Consider the following 18,080-nt stretch of genomic DNA (forward strand, 5'->3'; position numbering starts at 1 on the left):
TAAAAAATATTTCCTTTTAAGGAGTAAAAATGCCCTAGTGCTTATTTTAAAGCATGCATGTCAAGAATGATTCAAAATTCCCTATTTATAAAACAATAATATACTCTTTTCATAATTAGTCTTAAACTGTCACCTAACACTGAGTTTAAGTGTTTAACTTAACTCACCTAACACTGAGTTTCCTCAAATATACCAGCCATTTTCACATTTAATTAGTTAATTCCTCATAATGACTTTAGTAAGCTAGTTAATAATCCCACTTTGCAGACGACAAAGTAACATCAGTAGTTTAAAGTAATGCATTTTTAAAAGTGCCTGAACCAAGACTCATTACTCAATATCCAATATTTCCTTGTGTTCCAGCTCTGAGGACATTTTCTATTAGTGAAATGTTCTGACTAATTTTAGTGGAAATTTGGATTTCAGAGATGTAATACAGAATGCAGATAATTTCTGAAGTTCTTTTACTCTATCTGATAAGCAGCATCTCCCTGATATTACCAGCTTTCTAATGCCTCATATTCATGTTGCTGGGATAAATCATAAAATCACATAAAAGCATTCATACAAGCTAAATTCTGTTATCTTTCTACTCAAACTCCAAAATCCAGTCTAGTAATGCTTTAGTTACCTGGTTTTGAATGACCCACCTTGTAAATTTTCTGTTACATGGTTACATCTCTGACTGGCTACAGTAATATCCTCTTCTCTTGGTGGGTTCAGTGTTCAGTGTTCAAAATCTTACTGTAATGTTACTTTCATTATTTACCTACCACATTTCCTTTATTGAAGGTAACCCAGAGCAAGTTATATAGCAAACATGCACATAAATTGACAATAAATCATGTCAGAGACACGAGTAACGGCCAGAAAATAACATTAATTCAGAGAAACTTAGGGTAGCAAGGGATATTAAGGGTTATGTATTCTAAAACAAAAATCCTCTTCATGACCTCTCTGACAAGGAACCATTATAGGTTTTCCCTTTGAAGGATATCTCTTTTGTTCCACAGTAGGATAAGGCATTTTCAAATGTAACAATCCATTAACTGAGCTAGAGAGCTTGACTTCTAAAAGATACAATCCCAGCTCTCTAAATTCTATGCCACTCCTGGCAGAAATGTGGCAAATACAGCTTCGTAGATTTCTGTGGGCAGCTTCCATTGAAGAGATTAAACCATTGTTCAACTATGACTATATATCCTCTGAAAATGAACACATGCTTCTGAATTGATCTGCAGTCAGTCATGTGCCTCTAGTTTCTTCTACCTAAAAAAAAGCACAACCTTTCCAGCATAGAGTAATGTATATTTCACATACCTAGTTATGTATTATAAGAAAAGTACGCATTCAGAACAGGCTTTTAAATGTTTGAGAACTAAATCGCTTATTCTTGTAAAATCTCTTTTCATTTTTAACTTTCACAAATTAGTGTATATTTTATTTGCATTCAAATATGGATTGGAGAGTAACATGAAATTTTTGAGATTATATAAGATACTGTACTTTTGATACTTAATTTTATACTGCAATACAAACTATAAATAACGTAATTTCCAGTTGAGAATACAGTAGAAATTCAGCCACATTGTCCCCTGAGATGTAGATATGACTATGTTTTATAAACTGATGGACCCAGCAGCCGAAAGCCTCTTGATAAGCATTTGAAAGGTATGGAGGAGTTACAACACCCTCAGCATTAAAAAGAAGGAGTTTCTGAGAGGGGCAGAGCTCGGCCTCTCTCATCTGTTTCCTGTTGAACTTCTCATGGACTAATGTGTTTTCTAGAGAGAGGTCTTTTAATAAAAGCTTAATACATTATATTTTCAGAGGGAAATGCTGAACAATTTATCCATATAAAAATACTATTTTTTCAATAAAATAAGACAAAACAAGAAATACAGCATTTCTCCACTTGTTGTCGTATTTGGTGGACACCTTGATCAGTGGCATCTACAGAGGCTGTTATGTTACATGGGGGTTGGCAGATCAGTTTCATAGATTAACAGGGGTTACTCATAAAGAATACTCAGAAGTATTGGAGGAAATGTTGTAAAGTGTTACGTTGGTAAGGTCCTAAAGTAATAAGCAGGGACTAGATCCAGAGAAATATGTTACTTATGCTACAGAAAGTCAAGTTTTGCTAGAGTCTGCTGTGGTCTATGTTAACATACAAATATTTCAAAGAGCAATACTCCTTAAAATTTGTTCTTCTCCCAAAGACAGATATTTTCATATAATCTTGTAATTATTTTCTTATAATTGGTAATTTTATAAGATTATGCTATGTTCTTTGAATTGGTCTTATATTTATAGACAATAAACAGTAGCTGTTAATATAGAATATAAGGAACTTGCATGTCATTTTAAGGACTTTAAGCAACAGAATTTTGATATAGTTGAACTTTTAAAAATGAACACCATTACAACAATGAAGAAGTTGGATTGAGGAAAACAAGACAAGCGATAGGAAATCAGGTATGAAGGTATTATAGTATTCAGGTAGAAAATAATAATGAAATATGTAGGATTGTAGGACAATTAGGAAATTTAATCACTAGGACTTGTGGACAGTTATCATATTGAACACCATAGGCCAAGGATTATCATATGTAATTTTCTCTCAAATTTTCCAGTCTAGCATGGAAAATACAATATCAATAGTTATAAATATGTGACATTATCCGAAGTATCTTGGGGCAGTATAGCAGATACTGTTAATGTCATGATCTGTATCAGCTCATCCCACCTGAATTCACCTGCACTTATGATCCAAAGTAACCAGTAGGCTGTTAGCTTCATTGGAAACCCCTTGCCTGCACATTTTTCAGCACTTTGCAACTTTGTTCCACCTACCACTATAGACTCAAGGTGGAAACTAAGGAAATTAACATACCCACATGAGAAGATGCCCTCAACTAGTAGGGGCTGGTATTTATAGAAAATTTCCCCAGCTTTCTGTTTTCTGGTGGGATAATCGTGATGTGTGTTCCATGCAGTTTCTCAGAGTGTTCCCATATAATTGAGTCCCAGTTTCCCACAGTGGTGAAATGTTCATTGGTGCACCCTTTTCCTTACTTCAATGCCTCACTTTCCCCACTCACTGATGCTTCCTGGGATTGCCTTTCAAATGAACAAACTGCATATAAGTTTTTGTCTCACCATTCTCTTTCCGTGGGAGGTTTGGCAGTCTGGAGGAGTGAATGGATTGCAAGTTGAGAGAGTTACCAAAAGTGGCATTAGAGAACAGTCCTTCAGAATGAGCTTTAACTGTCAGATGTCAACAAGGATCATATTGTTGGTATAAATAGGATGGTGACAACTGCTGGCACGGTGCTGATCTCTGGCATGATGTAGCTTCCCAATTATTAAGATGCTTGCCTGTGGTAGATAAATGGGAAAGGAACACAGGTACAAAGACTCTGGTTTATACAAATGCCCCCCACATTTGAAAGACACGAGACAATAATAATTAAAATAATTGTGTAGGCTGGCATTTGCTGCAAGAGACTTAACTCAGAAATAACAGACAGGCTATAAGCTAACCTCCTGTTGGGGAAAGAGATCAATGAAGTTTTCTTGAAGAAATGAATATGTATTAAGCTGTTAAATGGAGCTGACAAAAATGTTGCATGTAGTAAAAGTGAGACATCAGTGCATGTGGAGAAAGCTGTAAGCTAGAAAACTGTAAGCTAGAGTCAGGGGCTGCTGACAAATCTAGGCAAGCAAGGTGTCCAAAGCCAGGTCAGTGAGGCTTTTATATGCCACTTTAAGAAGCTTGGACTTATCCTATGGATAACATGGACTGATTCTTGCAGACTTTCTCAATTATACTGAATAAGAAAATGATTTGACTATTTTCTCAATTTTTAAAGGATAGTACATAAGTTGTATCATTCTAGATGCATAGATAAGCAGTAAATTTATTATGTTTAGTGCATATCTAAGGACATTAGGGCTTACTTCTCTGTAAGAATTGTATTTGAGAAAGGATGAAGGGTTTTATAAGAGTACCACAGCCTTAGTTTTAAAATTGCCACTCTTTAGTTACACTTGTAGTCTATGAAATGAAAATCAAATTGAATAGGACAATATACTTCCCCTTCCCTCACGTTCACAAAGTAAATCAAACCAGATTACCTGAAACAAAATATTAAACTTCTTGACAAAAATATCTTAAACATCTTAGGAATGATTACTGTACTGCATAAAATAATAAGAGAGTTCCTCTCTGCTATTCCCTTTAAATTATGCATGTAATCTTCAAAGCAACAACTCATACAACAAATATGGTTTCATAAAATATGTTTAAATTCAGTACTGTAAAATCAAATGTTTGGTTCTGAATTGAAAAATTGGCAATTGTTTTCCTTATAGTCTATGCAACATGTCTTAGTCTACTCAGGTTACTGTAACAGAATACCATAGACCTGGTGACTTAAAAACAACGTAATTCTAATTCTTACATTTCTGGAGGCTGAGAAGTCCAGGAGTAAGGTACCAACAGATTCCATGTCTAGTGAGGGCCTGCTTCCCGGCTCATAGACTGTTATTTTCTCCCTGTGTCTTCACATAGCAGAAAGGAAGAACTTTAGTCCCTTCAGTTCCTTGTAAGGGCACTAATCCCCTTCAAGAAGTCTCCCCTGTCAAGATATGACCACTTCCCGAAGCTTTACCTCCAAATACCATCACGTTGAGCTTTATATTTCAAATATAAATTTGAGGGGGAAACAAATATTCAGTCGATAGCACAATGTGAGACATTTGGGTTTTGTTTCGTTTCTGCTTTTGAAAACGTCTATGCAAATTGGTTAGCAAGAAACCTTGAATGAGAAACAGGATGCCATTATTTTTGCTAAAAGAGTGTCTATTTTAGATGTGAACGTTGAAGATCCTATGACTGAATTTATAACCTATTACGGTAAGTCAACAAGTGAACGCTTTTTCTCTGTCGCCCTCATTCTATAATAGTTATTTCAACATTATGCCAAAATAATACATGAAATAAATTTGTAGCTACATGTAAAAGAAAATATATAAGCAACACATAGTTATTTATAATTCAAAATTGAATTACATTTTCACAAACTAATAATAATAAGGAATTTTTCTGATTCACACCAGAAATAAATTGGATATCATATAATATTTATATTAATATTACATGGTAAACATTTTTTCTGTCATTGCAGAAATTAAATAAAAAGAAAACATAGAGCTCTAATTATTCCAAGTTGTGTTGATTATAATATGCTAGTTTTGCTGTCAGAAATATATAGTAATCCAAAACTTCAATGTCTTAAATCAGGAAAGGTTTTCTTTTTTTTTTTTTTTTCTCATCTACACTAAATGTTTAATGCAAAAGAGTTGGGCAATGGTAAGGAACAATGCTCCAAGTAGTTATTCATAAATTTAGGTTCGCTGGGGCTCGACGATATTATTGCCATTTGCTGCAACTCAGGAAGAGAATATGGTTAAACCTCACCTATTTTTCTATAATTCCTCCTACAAATGACACCTACTAATTTTTTCCACAGTCTACTGGCTTGAAATAATCACACATTCAAACCATGCTGCAAGAAAGCTTAGAATTTTAATATTCCATGTGCTCAGGAAGAAGAGAAATTCTGGAGAGCCTAAGTATTAGTAACATTGAATACATATTCTCAGTTCCTAAGGACTGTAATTCGATTATCCAATTTTAAGGCGGAAACAATAAATATCATGTCATTTTTGCGATAATGAATTAAAGCAATGTATTTAAATCTTATGCCTTGAAGAACTGTTATATAATAAATCTATTTTCTTATCTACTGTTCACAGACTTCTTTCACAGAGGTGCTATTGGAACAAGCTGATCTTGTCACTAGCACCTTGAATTTATGCAAGCAGTTACTCTCAAGAAGCTGCAAAATACATTTCTTCAGACTGGTGAGTAACACATGGACTCAGATTTGCTTGAGATTTAGCAAAATATTCTGAATTAAAATACGTAAGTCAAATCATTTTTACTAACTATAAAGTAATGAAATGCTTGGATTTTCAGAATAAATTTAGTCTTTATAACTCAGCACCACTGGTCCAACTACTTTTCTCTCCACTTCATCTATATTTAGTATTCTCTAATTTTATATTTCACATTTATTATCTATTTAAGAAATACAATAAATAGAGCATGTTGAGAGGTCTGCACACATAATAATATGTGCTGTAAATTCATTAACTAATGCATGTACAATTTAGAAGTATGACTTGATTGTGTAAGAATTTTAATTTCTCCATACTCCTGATAGACAGAGTACACAAAGAAACAAATAAACAGATTAAGTTAATGCACCAAAAGTCAATAGCAGGTGTCATTTCTGACTGGCAAGATTAAGGTATTTCTTATATTTTGGGAGGTTTTTCTGTATTTCCTTTATTTGTTTATTTATTTATTGTGTTTTGAGACAGGGCCTCGCTCTGTCACTCAGGCTGGAGTGCAGTGGCGCCATGTCACTTCACTGCAGCCTTCACCTTCCGGGTTCAAGGGATCCTCCTGGCCCAGCCCCCCAATAGCTGGGACTAAAACTGTGCACTACCGCACCTGCTTAATTTTTGTATTTTTTGTAGAGACAGGGTTTTTCCATGTTGTCCAGGCTGGTGTCAAACTCCTGAGCTCAAGCAATTCACTCGCCTTGGTCGCCCAAAGTTCTGGACTACAGGTGTGAGCCACCACACCTGGCCTCACTTATTTTTTGACAATTAATGTATTTTTCTCAGCATAATTCTGAAAAACATATAGACACATTGTGTAAAAACCAATGTGAAGTTATCAGAAATTCTAAATTTTAAAAAAAGTAATGAAAAACTGTCTGCAGACAAACTTGCTGTCTGTATGTGCTCCACCATTTATTAATTGTTTTAACTTTGAGAAATTTGAGTACATTCTCTTGAAATATATTTATAGACATGCTAGTTTTCCATCAATATCCAGATACTCCTTTCTCAGAAAGGATTTTTGGATGTATAATCTTTCAAAATGAAGACAATATTTTCTGTTTTTCCTTCCCTTATGTATGACTAATGCTGACAAGCTGTCATGAGTCTGTATCTGGAAAGCTGCTTTTTTTTTCTTCCTCATTCTTTTCTTCACATCCTTCCTTCTCAACCTCAACCACACTATCTATCAGGAACTCAGTTCCTCACTGTGAAGCAGACAATTTGAAAGAGCCTCAGCCTATGAGGATTTTATAGAACAGAATGATCACATAAATTCTTGAATTATTTTTGAGAGAAATAAGCACCTGTCTGCATTAAGCTACTGTTACTTTAAGTTTTCTGTGAATGTGGGCTAAACATAATCTTAACTTGATGTATAATACCTCAAACAATTGTTGTTGAAATTAAATAAGGTAATATTTATTATGTGTTTAGCATGGTGACTCTTTATTTGATAAATATTTTGTACATTTTGTCTATTATTTCTTTTTTCATGGTTATTCAAAACTATTTCTATATGTTCAAGAAAAAGAAGTCAATTCAATTCAATTCAGTAAGTATTTATTGACTAACCTCTCTTTCCAAGGCTTTGAAACAAAGATCAGAAAGCCAAATTTCTGTTGGGCTGGAGGTAAATACTGAAATAATTAGAAGAAAATGAAAACATATGCAACTTTGCACAAATCTGTTACAAAACTATGTATAATATCAATTAAAAAGTGATTTCGGAAGTCATTATTTCATAGAAAATGTATATGTAGGTTAAGGTCTAGATCACCCATTTTACAATGAAGTACTTCTTCAGATTTATATGCCCACTTGGATTGATTCTAGAACTTGACATTTGGAAATATTTACTTCTAAACCTCAATTTCATTTTAATTACAAACTTTTAAATTACCGGTAGCTTTCAGATTCAAATTCAATTATTAAAAATTCTTCTTAAAAAAACTTTATAACAATAAATTTACACAAGTATTTTTCTTCTAAAAGATTGATTTCAAATGGTTAAAATTATTGCTCATATAAATGTCCCAGTTCTGTTTGTAAAAGTATATTGATCCTCAAATTTCAAAGTTGTAAATTTTAAGTGATATTTGCTGAATGTTATTATGTAATTGGTCTTTTATGGTCTTGTACTTTTAGAGCTCCTATTGCCTGCAAAAGTCAGAGAATGTAGTTTGAACATTGGTTTCATTTCTATTTAGCATCATGCTTTATTTATAGTAAATGCTCAATAAATATTTATTTATTATAGGACCACCAGTTGTTGTTTTTCTTTAATTAAGCAAACTGGGCCATGACTTGGTCCTCATTAAAATTCCAAATTTATGATATTCAAGTCAATGAACATATTTATTCCATTTAAAATTATATATTCGTAAACAAATCTTTTAAAGTAATTGCGCAAGCAAAAGAAATTATCGGGTTAGATGGGACATTATACCTTTCTATTAACCCTTAACTAAACACATTGTAGTTAGTATTAACTGATATTTCAGACTACTTTTCAGCTTTTCAATTCAAATTTGAATACCAAAGATTATTTTCCAACTAAACTCTTTTAATGAAGTTATTAAAATTCATAAGGTGATAGATGTGTGAGCTTTGTAATAATAAAAATATACAATGATAAAATATAATATGTATATTTTGACCTAAAAGATACTAAAAGTATTTGAGCTCTTATTGTTGTCTGCTAAGAATACTCATGTGCAAAGCAACAAAAAAAATTCTATGATACATATCCAAATAATGAAATATTCGGTAATCATAAATCAGTTTGTTCCAGTTCGTTTGGTGATTTTTATGAGTAAATTGAATTAGATCTTTGTTAATTACCTATCCAACAAAGTACTTTGAAAGTTTATGAATCTTTCAAGGTTCTTCAGGCAATATTTAAGGATTAACATATTTTTTAAGTCTTGGAAAGAAGCATTATATCATTTCCCCTCAGAATTCTGAGACTGAAAAAATGCAAATACTAAAAGAAACACCAATATGCATACTGATTATATATGTGCATAATAAAAATCAGCAAACTATATAGATACATATTCTTGTCAATTGCATCAGAAATTGTTATATCTTCAACAAAATAAAAAAAATCACTACTTTTTACTACTGATCCCTGTGACTCATATTTTGAGAGGGTTCAGAGACCAATTAAAAGGCTACTTCAGTTTTTAGCCGGATTCTATACAACAGTGTATCAGTCACCTCAAGTTTTTGTTTTTGTTTTTGTTTCTGTTTTTGAGACGGAGCCTCGCTCTGTTGCTAGGCTGGAGTGCAGTGGCACAATCTCGGCTCACTGCAACCTCCGCCTCCTGAGTTCAAGCGATTCTCCTGCCTCAGCCTTCCGAGTAGCTGGGACTATGGGCGTCCGCCACCACACCCAGCTAATTTGTGTACTTTTCGTAGAGACGGTATATCACCATGTTGTCCAGAATGGTCTCCGTCTCTTGACCTCGTGATCCGCCCGCCTCGGCCGCCGAAGTGCTGGGATTACGGGCGTGAGCCACCGCGCCCGGCCGTCACCACAAGTTTTACCTGTTTACTGAACAAAAGATATGCTTCTTTCTTCCAAAATTCATAGGTTGCTGAGAATAAAGATAAATTTGGCACCATATGATATTTAGAAAAGTCCTATTACAATGAAGGAAAAAATATTAAATGAAAGGGGACTATGTTTCTATCTTAGACCGTTTTATGCTGTCGTAATAGAATGCTGAGGACTGGTTAAGTTATTTAAAAACAGAGGTTTATTTCTCACAGTTCTGGATGCTGGGAAGTCCAAGATCTAGGAGCCTGTATCTGGCAAGAGGTTTCTTCCTGTATCATCCCATGAGGGAAGGTGGAAGGGCAAGAGAGCATGTGCAACACAGAGAGGGAGTGGAGCTGAACTCATTCTTTTATCAGGAACCCACTCAGGATAACTAACCAACTTCCACCATGACAGCATTAATCCATTCATGAGGGCAGAGCTCTCATGAGCCAATCACCTCTTAAATCTCACCTCTCAACACTGTTGCAGTGGGGATTAAGTTTCTAACACATAAACTTTGTGGGATGCATTTAAACAGCAACAATTTCCAACTGCTTCTTTGAAAATATATTTAAAATCGCTACAGGAAATAATTGTGAGATGTAAAGAAAAAGATGAGCAATAATATATAGGTAACAAGAATATTTCTTCTAATCGAATAGAATAAAAAGAATGATTAATAAATATATTTTAATTTCATAGATATTATATATCCCCATTTTAAGATTATTTAAAAACTATTATAAGATTAATTAAATGGAAGGAGGAAGAAAGTCTCATTTATTGGATCCTATTCTAAGAAATGCATATATTATCCCCTCTATTCTTTTATAATAACCTCACATATAAGGAAAATGGGACTGCTAGGGTTTAGTGTCCCAAAAAGTTCATGCATTGAAAACGTAATCACCAATGAAACAATGTTGAGAGGTGGAACCTTAAGAGGTGATTAGGTCATGAGGGCTCTTCCCTCAGGAATAGATGAATGTAATTATATTGGGTGATTATATATATCACTGTGAGAATGGGTTGGTTATAACAGCAAGTTCTGCCTCCTCTTGCTCTCTCGTGCTCTCTCTCACCCATGTGATGCCTTCTGCCATCTTATAGCACAGCAAAATCACCTTCATCAAATGCCAACACCATGCTCTTGGACTTCCTAGCTCCAGAACAGTAAGCCAAATAAATTTCTATTCATTATAAATAAATTATTATGGTCCATTACCCAGTCTCAGGTACTCTGTTATAGCAGCAAATAATGAACTAAGACAGGGGCCAAGATAAATAGCTTGCTCAAAGTGACTTGGTGAGGTCTTTGTAACTCTGGAAGAGTTAGAAACTGATCACAATCCCAATTCTATCTTGTTTTAAGCATACTATTGTATTTGTATGACACTGTGCAGAGTTCACTATGTGAATAATAACTCTCTGAACTAAAAAGAAAGCATTATTATTACATACATTTTTTTAAAAAAATTACTTTAAATTCCAGGATACATGTGCAGAATGTGCAGGTTTGTTAGATAGGTATACATGTGCCATGGTGGTTTGCTGCACCTATCAACCCATCATCTAGGTTTTAAGCCCTGCATGCATTAAGCATTTGTCCTAATGCTCTCCTTCCCCTTGTCCCCACCCCCCAGCAGGACCCAGTGTATGATGTTCCCCTCTCTATGTCCATGTGTTCTCGTTGTTCAACTCCCACTTATGAGTGAGAACATGCAGTGTTTGGTTTTCTGGTCCTGTGTTACTTTGCTGAGAATGATGGCTCTCAGCTTCATCCATGTCCCTGCAAAGGACATGATCTCATTCTTTTTCATGGCTGCATAGTATTCCATGGTATATATGTGTCACATTTTCTTTATGTAATGTATCATTGATGGGCACTTGGGTTGGTTCCAAGTTTTTGCTATTGTAAATACTGCTGCAATAAACATATGTGTGCATGTGTCTTTATAGTTGAATGACATATAATCCTTTGGGTATATACCCAGTAATGGGATTGCTGGGTCAAATGGTATTTCTGGTTCTAGATCCTTGAGGAATCACCATACTGTCTTCCACAATGGTTGAACTAATTTACACTCCCACCAACAGTGTAAAAGTGTTCCTATTTCTCCACAGCCTCACCAGCATCTATTGCTTCTTGACTTTTTAATAATCACCATTCTGACTGGCATGAGATGGTATCTCACTGTGGTTTTGATTTGCATTTCTCTAATGACTAGTGAAGATGCATCAAATTTTTAAAAGATGAAACAGTCCTAAAGGGGCTAACTGACTCATATAAGTTTGTTAAGGTAAATAGTTGAGGAATTTTAAACCCTTTAGCCACACTTCTCCCCTCTAGCTGTGAGATTTTTCTTTTTGAGATATAATTTAAATTGGAAGTAAACAAAAGTATTTTTATATATCTTATTTCAGTATGTTTGCAAATAAAATGATTTTAAATATGTTTTTGCTAGAGGGCATTATCTTTTATTAGCCTCCAGTTGTGAAAAGGTCATGCATATTGATAAAATTATTACTAATGAAAACATGACATTCAAATTTTTCTTCCAATAAATTGTCTTCTGTTTATTGTAGGTCAAAAATAATAATAAAATTTATTTCTTACAGATATTATTATAGATATCTTAGAAAAATATAAGCCATTTGTTTTATAGGATAATTTTTACTGTTCCCTAATAAAAATTGAAAAAGCTGGAATTTGGAGCATAAATCCTTCAGAGTAACTCTTGATTCTTATTCACATCTATTTGAACTTTTTTGTGTCAACTTTCCCTGTTTGTTTTATTTTATATGTTACCTTAAATAGACTCTCAGTGTGTCATGAGAACTTTATTATCTGTTTAAACTGGAAAGAAAAATGTTCCTTTATACAATAAATGAGATCTACTGTTAAGCTATGTTTGCTATAATCTCTGGTATGACTAGAGCTTATCAGTTGATTGATGGCCTGGCTTGACTGATATATCATAGCCTAACTGTTAGAACACAGGTGAGGGAGAAATTATAAAAAATTACTTGGCTGTGTTTTTATATGGGGCTAGTTTATTTTAGATAAAATTCTCCTCCCTTCTAAATTAAACTGTACAATTTAAAATTTCATCTTTAAGACTACAGGCAGCTCTTATAAGTAACAATATAAAATGATTCCCTCAGCATTAAGAATTAATTTTTATGTGTTCCCTTTAATTCTACTTATTCTTTTTGTAGGGATTTCTCTTATTCCTCTTCAATGGCTCATTCGCCTATGTGACCAAGGAAATTTCACATACTCACCTCAGCTCCACAGTGATCAAATTTACTTATTATATTTTCTTTACCTTTGAAATGAATAGCTTTTTTTTTTTTTTTTTACTAATTTTTCACCTATACCTGTTTATATTAAGTTAGCTCATGGAATACAAAAAGTTTAAGAAAGGAAGTTAACAAGTCTGTAATGCTACTGTACTAAGAAATCTACAACTAATATTTCAGGGACAAACAATTCATATATATATAAAATACATATATATTATATATATATAAAATACATATATATTATATATATATATAATACATATATATTATATATATAAAATACATATATAATATATAATACATATATTATATATAGAATACATATATATAATAAATATATAAAATACATATATATATAGTGTGTGTGTGAGACAGTTTCGCTCTTGTTGCCCAGGCTGGAGTGCACTGGTATGATCGCGGCTCACTGCAACCCCAGCCGCCCAGGTTCAAGAGATTTTCCTGCCTCAGCCTCCCGAGTAGCTGAGATTACAGGCGCTGGCCACCACACTGGGCTAATTTTTTGTATTTTTAGTAGACGCGGGGTTTCACCACATTGGCCAGGCTGGTCTCAAACTCCTGACCTCAGACGATCCACCCTCCTTGGCCTCCCAAGTGCTGGGATTACACTGCACCCGGCCCATATATTTTTAATGTATGTGAGCATGAGCATGTGCATGGTTGTGTGTTTAAATATTTAAATCTGAAGCAACTCTACGCCTCTATGCATTTTCTTCACTTTTTACTTTACAAAAATAAGGTCATGTTTGCATTTTGGCACTATGCAGCCATTAGTGGCTGCATAATATTTTACTAAGTGAAAGAATCAGAATTTATTCAAGCATCTGTCAATGGGTAAGCATTCACTGTGTTTCCAGATTTTGCCTTGATCAATAAAACTGCAAGACTCATTGTTTTGTATACATTATTATGATTTGTTGTTTATGAATGAATGAAAGAGCTCATAAGTGTACTTTTTGGATCAAAATTTTAAGGATTTATAATTTAATATATATTGTGCTAATAATGTATAAATCTATTATTTTTTGTTATTCCATTCAGCATTAAGTAATTTAATTTTATTTGTTAATTTTTGAACCAAAGTTCTTAATTTATTTATAATTTTTGCTCATCTATTAAGTGAAAAATAGCATCTCATTTTTTCTTTAATGTGCAATTCCTTGAATATTGTTGATTTTACTGAGATGCTTATTGATATATTTTCCCATGTTCTACTACTTATTGTCTTTTTCTAATTAATTTTTGTGGGTTTGTTGTAAAGCATAGGTATTATCCCTTTTTTTTTTATATTTGCTGAAAATATTTTACATGTTTTCTGAGTAACTTCATACCATATTTGTAAATAATTTAAATTTTTATCAAATTTTTCTTCTTAATTATATGTATTAATTAAATTATCACTGCTAAAATGTTAAGACGTTTATTTTATACTAAATCATTTAATTAAATTTGAAAATTAAAAGTGTTTATGTAAAATTTTAATTTTATTTGTGGTTGATTGTAGAAGTAATATCTTTCCCTGTAACTAATCAGTAATTATGGCCCCATTTATTGCTAAACATACTTTACCCCACTCAGTTGAAATGCCAATTTGGTCATGTATTAAATTCCTATTTATAAACAGACCAAATAGTGGGCTCTTTGTAGTATTTCTAGCTTATTTTTCTCTCCATAAGGCAATACATTCATGTTTTCATTACGGCATATTTCATGTAATATATAATATTTGTAAACCTCCTACACTTCAACTTTTTCTTTAGGTTATTAGATATTAGGTATTTCTCCTTCCATGTAAAATATAATATTTTATTAAAATGTAAAAGAAGTCATTTATTACTTTTGAAATAAAATATAATTATTACATGTAATTTAGAAGTATTCACAATTTGCTTGTCATTCCATCTAAAAATATTTATAGACTTTATTTATTTGGAAGTTCTATACAGAAAGTATATGGCTATTGCTACTATAAGTGAAGTGGTTTTTTTTTTTTTTTTTTTTTTTTTTTTGAGACAGAGCCTCGTTCTGTCGCCCAGGCTGGAGTGCAGTGGCGTGATCTCCGCTCACTGCAAGCTCCGCCTCCCGGGTTCACGCCATTCTCCTGCCTCAGCCTCAAGAGTAGCTGGGACTACAGGCACCCGCAACCTCGCCTGGCTTATTTTTTGTATTTTTAGTAGAGACAGGGGTTTCACTGTGTTAGCCAGGATGGTCTTGATCTCCTGACCTCGTGATCCGCCCGCCTCGGCCTCCCAAAGTGCTGGGATTACAGGCGTGAGCCACCTCGCCCGACCTATAAGTGAAGTTTTTAACATATATACTCCTGAGTTCTACTGTGCAACTTCACATTGATACAACTTCTGAAAGCATCCAAGGTTATTAGTCAGTTCAGCCCTATGCAATGTGAATCACCAAGTTTCAAATGTCACATGTTAGAAATATTCTAAAGATGGAAGAAACTGTTCCTCAGGAAACTGTGGATCTGAAATGTGATAATGAATGATTCACTAATGGTAAAATAAATATCATCCTGTGTGCTCATGAATACATAGGTTGGCATCTATATAGAGTATTCTGAACATTTGTAGTAACTAAATAAGCATCTCACTGGTAACTCAGAATTTCCATAAGAAAGCAGTTACTCTCTCAAATATTTTGTGGGGATTATACTAAATTTATTTTAGTGGGTAGAATAAGAGATCTCATTCATGGTTTCTGCTGTATAATTAGTCTAATATTTGTTGGATCTTTGGAGCAAACTCAGATCAGGATTGACTAAAAAGACTTTATTTTTAAGCTTTCTCTGTGTCTCGTTTGGATAAAAAAATTAGAATAGTTATTCATTAACTAATTTTTTACAGTTTGATAATCTATATTCATAGAAATATTCCATTGATTCCCTACCCTAATATATAAAGATATTGGTAAGGTTTTAATTTTTTTTCATTTCCTCCTCACTAAAAAACTGGTGAAAATCTTAAAACTTCACAAGGCTTGTGAAGAGTCACTGGTCTAATCAAATCGAGATTTTTCTTCACTTTCATAATCCACGTTTTGGAAAATATCTGTTTTTGTGTCCCAGAAAATATTTATTACTTGACTTTAAATTAAAATGGTCTGTAATTTTTTTATAAAGAAGAACACTTCTGGGTTAGTGAATGGTCCATTCCATTGTGATTTAAGTTTATATTAACAAGCTAGTTTCTGAGGTGTAAAAGATATTTTTAAAATTTTTAATTTTTGGCTCAGGTGTACAAGTGCAGGTTTCTTATATAGGTAAATTGTATGTCACAGGGTTCTGGTGTACAGATTACTTTGTCCTCCGGATAATAAGCATAGTGGCCAATGGGTAGTTTTTTGATCCACACACTTCCACCCTCCACTGTCCACTAGGCCCTGATGTCTGTTGTTCCCTTTTATTGTGTCCATGTGTATCCAGTGTTTAGCTCCCACTTATAAGTGAGGGCGTCTGGTATTTGGTTTTCTGTTCCTGTATTAGTTCGGTTATTTAATGGACTCCAGCTCCACCCATGTTACAGAAAATGATATGATCTTATTATTTTTCATGGCTGTGTAATATCCCATGGTGCATATGTACTGCATTTTATTTATCCAGTGTATTATTGATGGGCATTTAAGGTGATTCCATATCTTTGCTGTTGTAAATAGTATGGTGATGAACATACATGTGTATCTGTCTTTATGACAGACTAATTTATATTCCTTTTGGTATATACCCAATAGCAGGATTGCTGGGTTGAATGGTAGTTTAAGTTCTTTGAGAAATTGCCGCACTGCTTTCCACAGTAGCTGAACTAATGTATATTCCTACTTGCATCATATAAGTATTTCTTTTTCTCCACACTCTCACCAGCCCCTGTTATTTTTTGACTATTAATAATAGCCACTCCGACTGGTGTGTGATGTATCTTATTGTGGTTCTGATTTGTATTTCTCTAATGTTTAGTGATGTTGAGCTTTTGAAAATGTTTGTTGGCTATATGCATGTTTTCTTTTGAAAAGTGTCTGCTCATGTCCTTTCCCATTTTGTAATGAGCTTGTTTGTTTTTTCCCTGTTCATTTGTTTAAGGTCTGTATAGATTCTGGAAGTTAGATCTTTGTTGGATGTTTAAATTGCAAATATTTTCTCCCATTCTGTAGGTTGTCTGTTTACTCTGTTACTTCTTTTACTGTGCAGAAGCTCTTTAGTTTAATTAGATCTCATTTGTCAATTTTTTATTGTGTTGCAACTACTTTTGGCATCATTGCCACAAAATCTTTGCCAGGGCCTATGTTCAGAATGGAATTTCCTAGATTTTCTTCCAGGATATTTTAAATGGTTTTAGGTTTTACATTTAAGTCTTTAATCCATCTTGAGTTGATTTGTATATGGTGTAAGGAAGGCATTCAGTTTCAATCTTCTGTATATGGCTAGCCAGTTATGTCAGCACCGTATATTGAATAAGGAATCCTTTCCCCATGGTTTGTTTTTGCTGACGTTGTCAAAGATCAGATGGTTGTAGATGTGTGGCTTTATTTCTTGGCTCTCTATTCTGTTTCATTGGATTATGTGTCTGTTTTTGTACTAGCACCATGATGGTTTGATTACTGTAGCCTTGTAATGTAGTTCGAAGTAGGGTACTGTGATGCCTCCAGCTCTGTTCCTTTTAAGTTTGCTTTGGCGATTTAGACTCTTTTTCGGCTCCATATTAATTGTACGATAGTTTTTTTCTAGTTCTATGAAGAATATCATTGGTAGTTTGATAGGAATAGCATTGAATCTGTAAATTGCTTTGGGCAGTATGACCATTTTAATGGTGTTGATTCTTCCTATCCATGAGCATGGAATGTTTTTCCATTTATTTGTGTTATCTCTGATTTCTTTGAGTGATGTTTGGTAATTTTCATTGTAAACATCTTTCACCTCTATGGTTAGCTATATTTCTAGGTATTTTATTCCCTTTGTTGTCATTGTGAATAGGATTGTGTTCTTAATTTGGCTCTTGGCTTGGATGTTATTGGTGTATAGAAACACTACTGATTTTGTATATTTATTTTGTATCCTGAAGCTTTGCTGAAGTTGTTTATCATATCTAGCAGCTTTAGGGCAGAGACTGGGGGATTTTCTAGGTATATAATTATATCATCTGCAAACAGGGATGGTTTGACTTCCTCTCCTTCTATTTGTATGCCTTTTATTTCTTTATTTTCCTTGATTTCTCTGCCTAGGGCT

The sequence above is a fragment of the Pan troglodytes genome, chromosome 2 (genome assembly GCF_028858775.2).
Source record: "Pan troglodytes isolate AG18354 chromosome 2, NHGRI_mPanTro3-v2.0_pri, whole genome shotgun sequence".
Lineage (NCBI taxonomy): Eukaryota > Metazoa > Chordata > Mammalia > Primates > Hominidae > Pan > Pan troglodytes.